This window comes from Heptranchias perlo, unplaced genomic scaffold, assembly GCF_035084215.1.
Source record: "Heptranchias perlo isolate sHepPer1 unplaced genomic scaffold, sHepPer1.hap1 HAP1_SCAFFOLD_59, whole genome shotgun sequence".
Classification (NCBI taxonomy): domain Eukaryota; kingdom Metazoa; phylum Chordata; class Chondrichthyes; order Hexanchiformes; family Hexanchidae; genus Heptranchias; species Heptranchias perlo.
This window is the reverse complement of record NW_027139612.1, coordinates 65,113-80,666: the sequence shown is the minus strand read 5'-3', so window position 1 is coordinate 80,666 and position 15,554 is coordinate 65,113.

Genomic DNA, 15,554 nt, shown 5'->3' with positions numbered 1-15,554 from the left:
CTCTCTTTGTCTCTCTCTCTTTCTCCCTGTCTTTCTTTCTCTGTCTCTTTCACTCTGTCGGCCTCGCTCCGTCTGTTTCTCGCTGTCTGCTTCTCTCTCTGTCTGCCTCTCTCTCTCTGTCTGCCTCTGTCTCTGTTTCTCGCTTTTTGCCTCTCTCTGTTCGTCTCTCTGTCTGCCTCACTCTCTCTTTGTCTCTCTCTCCCTCTCCGCCTCTCTCTCTTTCTGTCTCTCTCTGTCTCTCTTTCTCTGCACTCACTCCCTTTCTCCCTCTCCATTTATTTAGAGTGTACCCATTCTGATCAGACCACAAACATCTGCTTTGATTACCAGCTTTGCTTATTTATCAGGGCGGCCATTTAGTTGAAGTCCAGCTGAGCTCTTTAGTGCCTTCATTTCGAGCAACAGTTCATGTGCCGTGTGTGGAGCAAATCCTGCCTCAATAGGTCAGATTGTCAATAAAATATAATATCAGAAACAAATGTAAGATCATTTCAGAACTCTGTGCTGCGAATATAAAATGTACTTTCCGTCCCCTGTTCAGTTTGCAAGATAACATTTACAGAAAAGTTATAGTCCAAAGCAATTTCATGGTTGAGTAAAATGGTATTTATTTGGGTGGAAAAATGAATCCTTCAAAACATGATTATCTGATTTAATACTTGTGTAAAATCGACTTCAGTACAAATTCCATGAATACTGCTTTCACAGTTTGCAGTTATATTATTAATTCCTTGTGTTTTGAGTGTCTTGCATCACATACATTAACTCATTAGTGAGAAAAAATATATTGCCAACTATGTTAAAATGCCTTACAAGGTATGATTTTTTAAAAAGTGAACTTGTCAGATGCGAAGCTACTTTCAGCCTGTACTAAGTTTGAGGGGAAAGAGCATTCTTGATAGATCATGAGATAACACTGGCTCAGAGAAAGAAAACAGCAAGTTCGAGCTCCATTATTCCCTAATAGGAGCAAACCAACCTTTGACCTACCACCACCACTAGGAATTTGTGAAGTCAAACTTGAAAAACATGTTACACAATGTGAGAGGCGTAAATTCAAGGTTTGAGTACTAGCATGCACTTATGCAAATTAGTGAGTAGTCAAGTTGCTTTAAAAAAAACAGCCAATTGTCTTACCATCCTGTTGGGGCCTATTAGAGACCAAAACGATAACCTATGTATGGAGGCGGAAGATGTGGTTAAGGTTCTTAATGAATACTTTGCGTCTGTCTTCATAAAAGAGGGGGACGATACAGAGATTGTAGTTAAGGAGGAGGAATGTGAAATATTGGATGGGATAAACATAGTGAGAGACGAAGTATTAAGGGATTTAGCATCATTGAAAGTAGATAAATCGCCAGGCCCTGATGAATTGCATCCCAGGCTGTTAAGAGAAGCAAGGGAGGAAATAGCGGAGGCTCTGACCATCATTTTCCAATCTTCCCTGGCTGCAGGCATGATGCCGGAGGATTGGAGGACTGGTAATATTGTACTGTTTGAATAGGGAGCGAGCAATTAATTACATGCCAGTCAGTCTAACCTCGGTGGTGGGCAAATTATTGGAATCAATTCTGAGAGACAGTATAAACCGTCATTTAGAAAGGCATGGATTTGTTAAGGGAAGGTATGTCTGACTAACTTGATTGAATTTTTTGAGGAGGTAATAAGGAGGGTCGATGAGGGTAGTGCATTTTATGTAGTCCACATGGATTTTAGCAAGGCTTTTGACAAAGTCTCACATGGCAGACTGGTCAAAGAAGTAAAAGCCCATGGGATCCAAGGGAAAGTGGCAAATTGGATCCAAAATTGGCTCAGTGGCAGGAAGCAAAGGGTAATGGTCGATGGGTTTTGCGATTGGAAGGCTGTTTCCAGTGGGCTTCCACAGGGCTCAGTACCAGGTCCATTATTTTTTGTGGTATATATTAATGACTTGGACTTAAATGTAGGGGGTAGGATTAAGAAGTTTGCAGATGTTACAAAAATTGGCCGTGTGGTTGATAGTGAAGAGAAAAGCTGTAGACTGCAGGAAGATATCAATGGACTGGTCTATTAGACCATCTTATGCATTTAAAGTAATTGGTAGAAGGATTAGAGAGGAGCTGAGGAAAACATTTTTCATCCAGAGGATCGTAGGGGTCTCGAACTCACTGCCTGAAAGGGTGGTAGAGGCAGAAACCCTCATCACATTTAAAAGGAACTTGGAGATGCACGTGAAGTGCCTTCACCGACAGGGCGACAGACTAAGTGCTGGGATGTGGGATTCTGCTGGGTAGCTCTTTTTCCATCTCCTGTGCTTTAAATTTTTCCACGTTACTTTTCTATGATTCAGCCAGCTCTGTTCATGCTACTGATGGACCAATTACTGCAGTAGATTTCACTAAATGGACTTTCTTTACATTTCCTCAGTCTTCATATTCAAAATAATCACAATTTTTCCAACCTATAAAATTAAAAAAAATTCGAACATGAAAATTTTTTTAAAATTCTGTGAGACCATATGTGGTTTCTTTGGTGTATGGGACATGACGAGACTAATAGTAGTGACCTAGTGTGGATGAAATAGATTTAGGGGACAAAGTCACCAACTGAGGGAAGAGAAAAGGGAAGAAAATACATACAACAAACCAGTTCATGCACAGCTACATATACACAATGCATGAATATATATTAAGCGCTGGAAAAGCTTGTTTGAACCTATAGATTTTAGTAAATTGAAGGAAAGTAATCATTGCCGCTTTATGGTCCACTAAACTTAATGTGGTTGGATGTCTGTCTGGTTTTAGATATGAATGGAAACTGTATCCAAGCAGAAAATGATCTTCCAGCTTAATAATGCAAAGGAAAACCAATTGCTCCGGTTTTAGATACTCTACATTTATATTTTGAAGATTTATGACAATTTCCATTCAGCCTCTTCAGGATTTGAATAACTTTTTATGATAACAGTAGATTTGAAAGTAAAATTAAAATGACTACCTGTTTAATTTGAAATGTCAATTCATATGTCACTGAAATGCCTCTTCATAGATTATATTTATTTCAGTTAATGCCATCTTACACCTGTATGGTGTTTTGGGCCATTTTTCCACTTTACAGGCACTGGACAAATGCAAGTAGTTGTTATCTTGCATCTTCCAAGGATTGGGACTGATGTCGTTTGACTTCCGAATGGGTTTCTCATCTGGAGTGTGAAATGTTAATATTCCATATTAAATAAGATATTGCAGGGGTGCAGGAACAGACACAACTGGGGGTATATGTGCATAAATCTTTAAAGATTAAAAAAGCATACGGGTTCCTGGGCTTTATAAATAGAGTACAAAAGCAAGGAAGCTATGTTGAACCTTTACAAAACACTGGTTCGGCCACAAATGGAGTATTGTGTCCAATTCTGGGCCCTGCACTTTAGGAAGAATGTGAAGGCCTTGGAAAGGGAGCAGAAAAGATTTACTAGAATGGTTCCAGGGATGAGAACTTCAGTTACGTAGATAGACTTCAGAAGCTGGTGGTGTTCTCCTTATAGCAGAGAAGGTTGAAAGGAAATTTGTTAGATGTGTTCAAAACATGAAGGACCAGGGAGAGGTTAGACAGACTGGGACTTTTTTCCCTGGAGAGTAGGAGGTTAAGGGGTGATCTTAAAGAAGTCTATAAAATAATGAGGGGCATAGATAAGGTCGATAGTCAAAATCTTTTCCCAAAGGTAGGGGAGTCTATAACGAGGGGGCATAGATTTAAGGTGAGAGGGGAGAGATACAAAAGGGTCCAGAGGGGCACTTTTTTCACTCAAAGGGTGGTGAGTGTCTGGAACGAGCTGCCAGAGGCAGTAGCAGAGGCGGGTACAATTTTGTCTTTTAAAAAGCATTTGGACAGTTACATGGGTAAGATGGGTATAGAGGGATATGGGCCAAGTGCAGGAAATTGGGACTAGCTTAGTGGTATAAACTGGGCGACATGGACATGTTGGGCCGAAGGGCCTGTTTCCATGTTGTAACTTCTATGATTCTATGATTCTATGATCTAGATAAAATAAATAAAGAGAAACTGTTCCCATTGGCGGAAGGGTCGAGAACCAGAGGACACCGATTTAAGGTGATTGGCAAAATGTGCTGCCTGAAAGTATGGTGGAAGCAGATTCAATCATGGCTTTCAAAAAGGAATTGGATAAATACTTGAAGGGAAAAAATTGCAGGGGAATGGGACTAACAGGATTGCTCTTACAAACAGCCGGCACGGGCTCGATGGGCTGAATGACCTCCTTCTGTGCTGTAACCATTCTATGATTCGATGGAGTATGAAATGGGATTTAGTTCTCGTGCTCGAAACCCTTCAGCTCTTTCTTTTATTTCACTAATTTAACAATTAGATTGAGTGGGTATTTCACCGCGTTCTTCAGCTCCTCTCTGAATTTTGTCTGGGTCAGGACATAAATACACGTGTTTGTGCAGGAACTGAGGAGCAGCAACATCATTGCTGTCTGTTGTGAGAGAAAACCAGGCTCAGAGTCGGAGTAATAATACCGATTGTCTGCAATTCGCAGATAAATGTAAAATACAACCTGTGTCAGCCACAACAGTATAAAACTGCCCGATATACTAAATAGTAAAATTATGGATTTCTTTCGGTTCTCCATCTCTGGATCACTCTGGTTCTCTCCATTGCTGCGGCCCCGGAGTCCCCTGCGGACTCGACTGGACACTAAAATACACCTGACTGTCAGAATATTGAGCAGCAAAATCAGACAGAACGGGACACAAGGGGTTAAAATGAGGTGAAACATGTCAAATGCGGCCCATGCGGGGGAAGTACGGAAGCTCGGTTGAGTCTCACAAAACCAGGGAACATCATCAATTATATCGTAAGGTTCATACATAAAGTACCAGGGAACATTCACCAAACAGCCCAGCACACTCACTGTTCCCAGAACCACAGCCGCCGTTCTCTCGGTGCAATATTTAGTTTTCAGCTTCTCACAACAAATGGCCACAAATCGATCAAAGGTGAAAGCGACTGTGAGCCAGACAGAAACATCCGTGGCTGCATTACTCAAGGAGGCAATAAAACTGCACACGGGAGTTATGAGCAGGAATGAACCTGGGAAATAAATCGCACCAATCCAATTCAATATCACACCAATGATAACGACCATGAGATCGGCCACTGCCATTCCCACCAGGTAGCGACTGATACATTTGGAGAGACCGCACTTTCCTCGGGACAGGATCACAATCGCCACCAAGTTAACTGTAAGAGAGAGAAAAGGAAGCAGATAAATTATTGATCAGACCTGGAGCCAAAGCAACGGTTTGAGAGGATCTGAGGTGAAATTTCCAGCATTGTTGCTGCATCGAAGGGTGGAAAGTGATTGATTGACCTGGGCAGCGCTTTCGGGCACAATGATCAATAATGAATTGGGAGATGGATACAGAAAGTGAATAAAGTGAGCACTGGATCCAGTGGAAGGACTGAGTGAGGGCACAGTGCCGGTGGGGAAGGGAGAAGGGGTTTTACACACCGGGAATCCAGTGGATTAAAGCCGGATTTGGGCTCCAGACGGATGGGGAAAGAGAGGGAAGTGTCGGGAAGGTGAGGGGACAGGGGGAGGTGCAGCTGGTTTGTTGCTCTGGGTTAAGTGAGCCGACAGGGACTGGCACTAAACGGGAAAGTCAGCTGGAGACCGAGCCAGTGAGTGAGATTGGGAGGGAGACATAGGATTCAATGCAGTGGGAGGGGAGGGTGGGATTCACAGGGAGAGATTGCTGCAGAGTGTTAGAGGAAATCTAATCTATCGGTCCCACTTGCACAATCCAACGAATGCATTCAACAGTTCATTTCTGTGGTTATTGGTGTCAGGGAACCTGTGTTGGATATTAATTATATCAAACTTGTTGTTTATTGAATTCAGCTGAGCTTTAAAATCACAGCATCCTCATAATTCATCACAATCAATAAATTACTGATTCTATTCCTGAAGTAAATTTCAATTATATTTAGTGCTAAGTTTGGAAAACAAGGAACATTCATAAAAACAGACTGAGTACCTGACAGGGATATAAACATGAGGAGCACTTCATAATAACACCTTCAAATCACATTTTCTATATTTAATTGTACTGGAAGTTTCAGCAGTTCATTCTGATGAATTATTCACACCACAGCCTCTCGCTTTCCCTCTTAGTCGCCCTCTCTATCACTCACTCTACTCTCTTTCTCAAGTCCATTTTCATATCCGATTAAATCCTATCATCCTGTGCCTGCATTCTGTTCACCAGCCCCGTGTTCCACCGATCCTATTCTCAGTGTCGGTTTGTTAAATAGTGAAGCCTCTGTGGAATAGGTTAATGTTTCTAGAGATCATCCGATTGTCCACTTGTTCACCTACACTGTTCACTTCATCTGCCAATCATGGAATAAACAGAATCGAAAGCCTCTCCCAGGCAGATCTCACAATAATTGAGATTCCTTCTCCTGTAATTATAAAGTAAAGTGATAGATGGCGGGTTTGTTCAATTAACAAAACGCCAAAATCACACTGATAATGTACAGATACACTGAAGGGCTCCTGATTCCAACAGATACGGTGCAAATTGAGACAACATAACATCAAAACATTTCATTTTACAGTGAAGTCCAGTGACAGTCAGTGAATTCATCCACAGTGAATCAGAGAAGGAGATGTGAAAGAGTCAGCAGCAAACTCAGTTCAGTAACCAGACATCTGAAGCGGCGTCAGATACTCACATAATAAAATAATATTTCATAACAGTGATAATCAATAAATACATTTAAATCTCAGTTTAACTGAAGCATGTTATTAGGAAGGGAGGACACTGCACTGCCCCATTTTAACACTGAGACCGTGATACAATCACTGAAAACACATTGATGAAAACATATTCCAGGACAGGTTCGTTCCACAACATGAGACTGTTAACAGCTCCTGATGGTCTGATACCAGCTCTTAGCCCAGACACCTGATTCCAATACATTCCATACAGAGAATAATTCAGTAACAATGCCAGCTTTGTATATACAAAGTCATTACAGATCTAATGTAATTCCGACAATATCGAAAGTTTGGAAGTTAAAGTGATACAATTAGTGAACAATACATTCAGTACAGAGAATAATCCATTAACAATGCCAGGGTTGGATATAAAAGGGTCATTATGGATATAATGCAGCTCCGACAAGCCCGAAAGAGCAGAGACTTGAAATATTCCATCATTCAACCGTAGAACAGACCAGGTGACTGTGTTAAATGCGCTAGGAGAAAAAAAATCATACACCAAGTACAGCAGCAGATTCAACACTGATTTACACCATTAACAGCTGAGATATCGGCTTACCTGGAACTCCAATTGCTGCAAGAACAGGATAATAAATGTCTTGTATCTGAAATATTACTGGATAATCCATTTCTTTGAGAAGCAGTGACTTCTGTTGACCAGGAAAGCACAACTCCGTCAGGCACTCTGAGCTGCTCCATTCCAACAAGCCCTGATTTATACAGGGGATAATTCTCCACTGACACGGTTATACCCCTGACCATTGCTATTAGTTACAGTCACTTTAACAAACACATTATATCAGCAGCTTTGACTCCGATGTAAATAATGTGGTGAATAAAACACAAACACCTCAAAGTCCAGGACATTATCTTAATCAGACCTCTCTCAGGAATAAAGTTTATATCTGTTCTCAAACGGGACTGATCCGACAATAATAAACGGCTTCATTTACGGTTTTTATATAATTGTATTGTCCATGGTCAGTGCTGGCGATTCATTTATGAATGTTAGCGATTCTCCGCAGTGTAGTCTGAATCCAGGGACACAAGCAGGCCCGTTTCACTCTGTTCCTGCAGTTTCCCAGTTAAAATAGGAATATTGAGTCACTGCCACGAGGACAGTTAAAGGGCAGGTTGAGGATTGCAGCCTAGAAATGACTGTGGGTGATATTTGGGGACGGACACTGAACGTGTCCCATTGACATTCCTCTCTCCGCCATTTTACGGCAGAAGTTTACCCGTTTATTCTACATTGGTTCGCGGCTCCAGTAAAATTGGCCACGTGTAACACCGAGCTGAGCTCATTCCTCAAATTGACCTCCATCACAAAGGCCCCGTGATTCCCTCACACGCTCTGTTCCTTCCTCAGCACATCGCCATTGAAACCCTCATCAATGCCTCTGTCCACTCCAGACTCCATTCCTCCAATGCACTCCTGACAGGCCACCCAACCTCCACCTTCCATAAAAGTGAGCTCGTCCAAAACGTTGTTGTCCAACCAGCACCAGGTCCTGCTCGGCCTCACTGACCCTCACTGGCTCCCAGTTACATATCCGTTAAATTTTAAATTCTCATCCTTGAGTTAAAAACCCTCCCCATCTCCATAACTACAGACAACCCACCCGTCACATCTTCATTCATCGGACACAGGCCTCTTTTGCTGGGAGTCCCCTCACTTGGTTCCACTCACCTATCTGATCAGAGCCAGGAGAAGCTTCTCTTCCCACCCTATCACCGTTATCTCTGATGTTTCGAAAGGTTCAATCCTTGGCTCCCTCCTCTTCCTTATCTACATGCTGCCCTTTGGAGACACAGTCCACAGACATGGACCAGCTTTCAGATGGACGCTGATAAAACCACCGCCTCTATTAACCCTTCCAATGTCTTTGTGATGTCAGACCCACTTTCTGTTTTAGATGACCCACCATTTCCTCCAGTTAAAAATTGGGAAGTCATGATATTTGGCCACAAAATTGGCACATCCTTGCCAGGGATGCCATCCACACCCCTGGCTTTTTGATTGGTGAGCGGCTCACCAATCACCAAAATCCTTACTGACCTGCATTGGATTCCATTCTCCTCAGCCTGTAGTTTATTTTTATTCTTTCTTACACTTAATATCATCAGGGCCTCACCCCTCCCTACCTCTGTAACCTCCTCCAGTCCGACAGCCCCTCGGGAACACTCTACTCCTCCACCTCTGATCGCTTGTGCATCCGCAGTCCATTTGTCCTACTTTTGACAACCGTGCCTTCAGCCATATCCACGCGACTCAATGATCTCCCGAAGCCCCTCCATCTCCCTCTCCTCCTTTCAGGTGTCAGATGTGGATCATTGGTAGCAGTCTCATCTGTGAGTTAGAAGGCTGTGCATTGAAATCCAATTCCAGAAACTTGAACACATAATCCATGCAGACACTGAAATGCAAGTGAGGGTGCACTGTATTTACGGAGGGTCAGTACTGAAGAAGCACTGTACTGTCGGATGGTCAGTACTGTGGGAGTGCGACACTGACGGAGGGTCAGGATGGAGGGAGGGTTGCGCTGTCGGAGAGTCAGTACTGAGGAAGTGCTGCACTGTCGGAGGGCCAGTACTGAGGGACTCTCAATCTGTTGAATGGTCAGTGCTGCGGGAGTGCAGTACTGTTGGAGGGGCAGTACTGTGGCAGTCCTGTACTGTCGGAGGTTCCGACAATAGGATACATTAAATCGTGGACCCATCTACCCTCTCAGGGAGATGTAAAAGATCCCACAGCAATATTCGAAAAAGTGCAGGGGAGTTCTTTCCGGTGTCCTGGCAAATATTTATCCCTCAAGCAACATTACTAAGGCCTATTTCCTGGCCATTTATCGCATTGCAGTGAGTGGGATCTTGCTGTGTGCAAATTGGCTGTCACCTTTCCTACATTACCACAGTGACTACACTTCACAATGTACTTTATTGACTATTTTGGGAGGTCCTGAGGCCTTGAAAGGCGCGATATAAAGGCAAGTTCTTTCCTTCTTTCAGGCCTTCCATGAAAACTATTTCTTGCTTCAAGCTTTTGTCATCCCTCCTAATATCTCCTTCTTTGGTCGGGGATCCATTTTTATCCTTCAGACTTCGAAATTCTACTCTTGAAAACCCATATTATCCCCTCCGACTCTCCATTTACTTCTTCTCCTTTTACACCATCCTTAAGCCCACTCTTTGACCAAGGTTTTCACCAGTCCTCCTGATATCTTCTTACTCCATTTACTTCTCAGTGAATCCCCTTGGGAATGTTTATTACGTTAAAGGCGGTCTGCGAATTATTCTTTATTATTTATTCGTTCATGGAATGAGGGCGTCGCTGGCGAGGCCGGCATTTATGGTCCATCCATAATTGCCCTTGAGAAGGTGGTGGTGAGCCGCTTTCTTGAACCGCTGCAGTCCGTGTGGTGAAGATTTCCCCACATTGCTATTAGGAAGGGAGTTCCAGGATTTTGACCCAGCGACGATGAAGGAACGACGATATATTTCCAAGTCGGGATGGTGTGTGACTTGGAGGGGAACGTGCAGTTGGATGTGTTCCCGTGTGCATGCTGCCCTTGTCCTTCTAGGTGGTAGAGGTCGCGGGTTTGGGAGGTGCTGTCGAAGAAGCCTTGGCGAGTTGTTGCAGTGCATTCTGTGGATGGTACACACTGCAGCCACTGTGCGCCAGTGGTGAAGGGAGTGAATGTTTAGGGTGGTGGATGGGGTGCCAATCAAGCGGGCTGCTTTGTCCTGAATGGTGCCGAGCTACTTGAGTGTTATTGGAGCTGCGCTCATCCAAGCAAGTGGAGAGTATTCCATCACACACCTGACTTGTGCCTTGTAGATGGTGGAAAGGCTTTGGGGAGTCAGGAGTTGAGTCACTCGCCACAGAACATCCAGCCTCTGACCTACTCTTGTAGCCACAGTATTTATGTGGCTGGTCCAGTTAAATTTCTGGTCAATGGTGACCCTCAGGATGTTGGTGGTGTGGAATTCGGCGATACTAATGCCGTTGAATGTTAAGTGGAGGTGGTTAGACTCTCTCTTGTTGTAGATAGTCATTGCATGGCACTTGTCTGGCGCGAATGTTACTTGCCACTTATGAGCCCAAGCCTGGATGTTGTCCAGGTCTTGCTACATGCAGACACGGACTGCTTCATTATCTGAGGGGTTGCGAATGGAACTAAACACTGTGCAATCATCAGCGAACATCCCCATTTTGACCTTATGATGGACGGAAGGTCATTGATGAAGCAGCTGAAGAAGGTTGGGCCTCGGACACTGCCCTGGGGAAATCCTGCAGCAATGTCCTGGGGCTGAGATGATTGGCCTCCAACAACCACTACCATCTTCCTTTGTGCTAGGGATGACTCCGGCCACTGGAGAGTTTTCCCCTGATTCCCATTGACTTCAATTTTACTCGGGCTCCTTGGTGCCACACTCGGTCAAATGCTGCCTTCATGTTAAAGGCTGTCACTCTCACCTTACCTCTGGAATTCAACTCTTTTGTCGATATTTGGACCAAGGCTGTAATGAGGTCTGGAGCTGAGTGGTCCTGGCGGAACCCAACCTGCGCATTGGTGAGCAGGTTATTGGTGAGTAAGTGACGCTTGAAAGCACTGTCGACGACACCTTCCATCACTTTGCTGATGATTGAGACGTGGCCGATGAGGCGGCAATTAGCCAGATTGCATTTGTCGTATTTTTTTGTGGACAGGACGTACCTGGGCAATTTTCCACATTTCGGATAGATGCCAGTGTTGTAGCTGTGCTGGAACAGCTTGGCTAGAGGCGCAGCTGGTTCTGGAGCACAAGTCTTCAGCACCACAGCTGGGATGTTGTCGGGGCCCATAGCCTTTGCTGTATCCAGTGCACTCAGCCGTTTCTTGATATCACGTGGAGTGAATCGAATTGGCCGAAGACTGGCTTCCGTGACGGTGGGAATATCGGGAGGAGGCCGAGATGGATCATCCATTCGGCACTTCTGGCTCAAGATGGTTGCAAACGCTTTAGCCTTGTCTTTTGCATTCACGTGCTGGAATCTGGCATCATTGAGGATGGGAATGTTTGCAGAGCCTCCTCCTCCTGTTAGTTTTTAAATTGTCCACCACCATTGACGACTGGATGTGGGAGGACTGCAGAGCTTTGATCCAATCCGTTGGTTGTGGAATCGCTTAGCTCGGTCTATAGCATGTTGCTTCCGCTGTTAAGCATGCATGTAGTCCTGAGTTGTAGCTTCACCAGGTTGACACCTCATTTTTAGGTACGCCTGGTGCTGCACCTGGCATGCTCTTCTACACTCCTCATTGAACCAGGGTTGATCCCCTGGCTTGTTGGTAATGGTAGAGTAAGGAATATGCCGGGCCATGAGGTTCCAGATTGTGCTGGAATACTATTCTGCTGCTGCTGATGGCCCACAGCGCCTCATGGATGCCCAGTTTTGAGCTGCTGGATCTGTCCTGAATCTATCCCATTCAGCACTCCAGCCGTGCCAAACAACACGTTGGATGGTGTCCTCAGTCTGAAGACGGGACTTCATTTCCATAAGGACTGTGCGGTGGTCACTCCTACCAATACTGTCATGGGCAGATGCATCCGCGACAGGTAGATTGGTGAGGACGAGGTCAAGCAGGTTTTTCCTCAGTGTTGGTTCGCTCATCACCTGCCACAGGCTCAGTCTGGCAGCGATGTCATTCCCGACTCGCCCAGCTCGGTCAGTAGTGGTGCTACCGAGCCACTCTTGGTGAAGGATATTGAAGTCCCCCACCCAGAATAAAGACTGTGCCCTTGCTACCCTCAGTGCTTCCTCAAACCATAGAGAAGCAGATTCAACACAAATATGACAAATGATAAAAGGATCGGTAAATCCATGAGGACTGGAGAATCTAAAATGGATGCTTTTGAACAAGTCGGGATTTTACAGTCTTTATCGGATCAGTAAATACAGGTCACTGAAAGAGTCTGATAATTTAATTGCAATAAATGATATTTGTTGCTGTTTTTCTCACTGCCTGAGATACGTCCATTGTAGAGGATACTTCTCACTGTTACTTACACGTAGACTGACACTAACTGCAGCAGTCTGTGCGTTGGAGCATCCCACCCTCTTACCGAGGTGTGGGGGACAAGTGACAGTCACCGGACTGTCAACGTGTGTAGGAGAGGGAAGCAGAAACACCAAACATTCAGTAACAAAGAGTAAAACACAGGTTTCGGGCGGTCAACCCCCAGTGGGCGAGCTGAGCTTTCCCCGCACGACGTCAGTGCGTTATCTTAACTCATCAATGACACAGCCCTTCACACTCTCCATGACATCCAACATCTCTTCACCCAGCTGGCAGCATTCGTGCCTCTGAGTCAGAAGGTTGTGGATTCAGGCCCCTCGCTTCAGTGGGATTTGGGAACGAAAATCTGCCCGTAAAAAGTTTCCAATCTAACGGGTTGTGGGGTATTAGCCCAGGAGTACAGACACACACCGGCCAGCGGTGGGGCCCCACACACAGCGGGCGGCTCCTAGGATAACCAGGGACAGTGAACCTGGGAATATCCCCGAATCTGCCCCACTCTGTGTGTGGTCCCGCTCGGGAGGGAACTTCAGAAAATTCCCCATAAACTGTCGGGCCAGTTACACCTGAATAAATGTAGAGCCAGTTTAATTGGAATAAAGTGAGATACTCTCCTCTCTATAAATGAGGGAATCTTACAACACCAGGTTATAGTCCAACAAATTTATTTTAAAATCACAAGCTTTCGGAGATTATCCCCTTCGTCAGATGAATGAGTGAAAAGGTTCTCAAATCGCGTATCTTATACCTGGCTGGGACAGCATCACACCAATCAAAAGGTGTCGTTGTTATTCAAACAGGCCAGTCACGGAGAACAGCACGTCGCAGTACACTGGATAAACATTGTGTCTATTACACAGGCAGGCAGAAAGAAACCCAAAATGGCAGAGAGAGAGAGAGAGAATATGAAAAAACATATAATTTTGTTCCCCCTTTTTGCTGGTGGGGTTACGTGTAGCGTGACATGAACCCAAGATCCCGGTTGAGGCCGTCCTCATGGGTGCGGAATTTGGCTATCAACTTCTGCTCGACGATTTTGCGTTGTCGTGTGTCTCGAAGGCCGCCTTGGAGAACGCTTACCCGAAGATCGGTGGCTGAATGTCCTTGACTGCTAAAGTGTTCCCCGACTGGGAGGGAACCCTCCTGTCTGGCGATTGTTGCGCGGTGTCCGTTCTTCCGTTGTCGCAGTGTCTGCATGGTCTCGCCAATGTACCATGCTCTGGGGCATTCTTTCCTGCAACGTATGAGGTAAACAACGTTGGCCGAGTCACAGGAGTATGAACCATGTACCTGGTGGGTGGTGTCCTCTCGTGTGATGGTGGTATCTGTGTCGATGATCTGGCATGTCTTGCAGAGGTTACCGTGGCAGGGTTGTGTGGTGTCATGGACGCTGTTCTCCTGAAAATTGGGTAATTTGTTGCGAACGATGGTCTGTTTGAGGTTGGGTGGCTGTTTAAAGGCGAGTAGTGGAGGCGTGGGGATGGCCTTTGCGAGGTGTTCGTCGTCATCGATGACATGTTGAAGACTGCGGAGAACATGGCGTAGTTTCTCCGCTCCGGGGAAGTACTGGACGACGAAGGGTACTCTGTTGGTTGCGTCCCGTGTTTGTCTTCTGAGGAGGTCTAAGCGATTCTTCACTGTGGCCCGTCGGAACTGTCGATCGACAAGCCGAGCGTCATATCCCGTTCTTACGAGGGCGTCTTTCAGCGTCTGTAGGTGTCCATCGCGTTCCTCCTCGTCTGAGCAGACCCTGTGTATTCCCAGGGCCTGTCCAGAGGGGATGGCCTCTTTGACGTGGTTGGGGTGGAAGCTGGAAAAGTGGAGCATCGTGAGGTTGTCTGTGGGCTTGCGGTAGAGTGAGGTGCTGAGCTGCCCGTCTTTGATGGAGATTTGTATGTCCAAGAAAGAAACCGATTCTGAGGAGTAGTCCATGGTGAGTTTGATGGTGGGATCGAAGTTGTTGATGTTATCGTGTAGTCTCTTCAGTGATTCTTCGCCGATGATCCATAGGAAGAAAATGTCGTCGATGTATCTGGTGTATAGTGTTGGTTGGAGGTCTTGTGCAGTGAAGAAGTCGTGCTCGAACTTGTGCATGAAAATGTTGGCGTATTGGGGTGCGAATTTGGTCCCCATGGCTGTTCCGTGTGTTTGGGTAAAGAACTGGTTATCGAAGGTGAAGACATTGTGATCCAGGATGAAGCGGATGAGTTGTAGGATGGCGTCTGAAGATTGGCTGTTGTTGGTGTTGAGTACTGAGGCTGCAGCAGCGATGCCATCCCCTATGGACAGGCCCTACGAATGCACAGGATCTGCTCAGACGAGGAGGAACACGATGGACACGTACAGACGCTGAAAGACGCCCTCGGAAGAACGGGATATGACGCTCGGCTTGTCGATCGACAGTTCCGACGGGCCACAGCGAAGAATCGCACAGACCTCCTCAGAAGACAAACACGGGACGCAACCAACAGAGTACCCTTCGTCGTCCAGTACTTCCCCGGAGCGGAGAAACTACACCATGTTCTCCGCAGCCTTCAACATGTCATCGATGACGACGAACAACTCGCTATGGCCATCCCCACGCCTCCACTGCTCGCCTTTAAAGAGCCACCCAACCTCAAACAGACCATCGTTCGCAGCAAATTACCCAGCTTTCAGGAGAACAGCGTCCACGACACCACACAACCCTGCCACGGCAACCTCTGCAA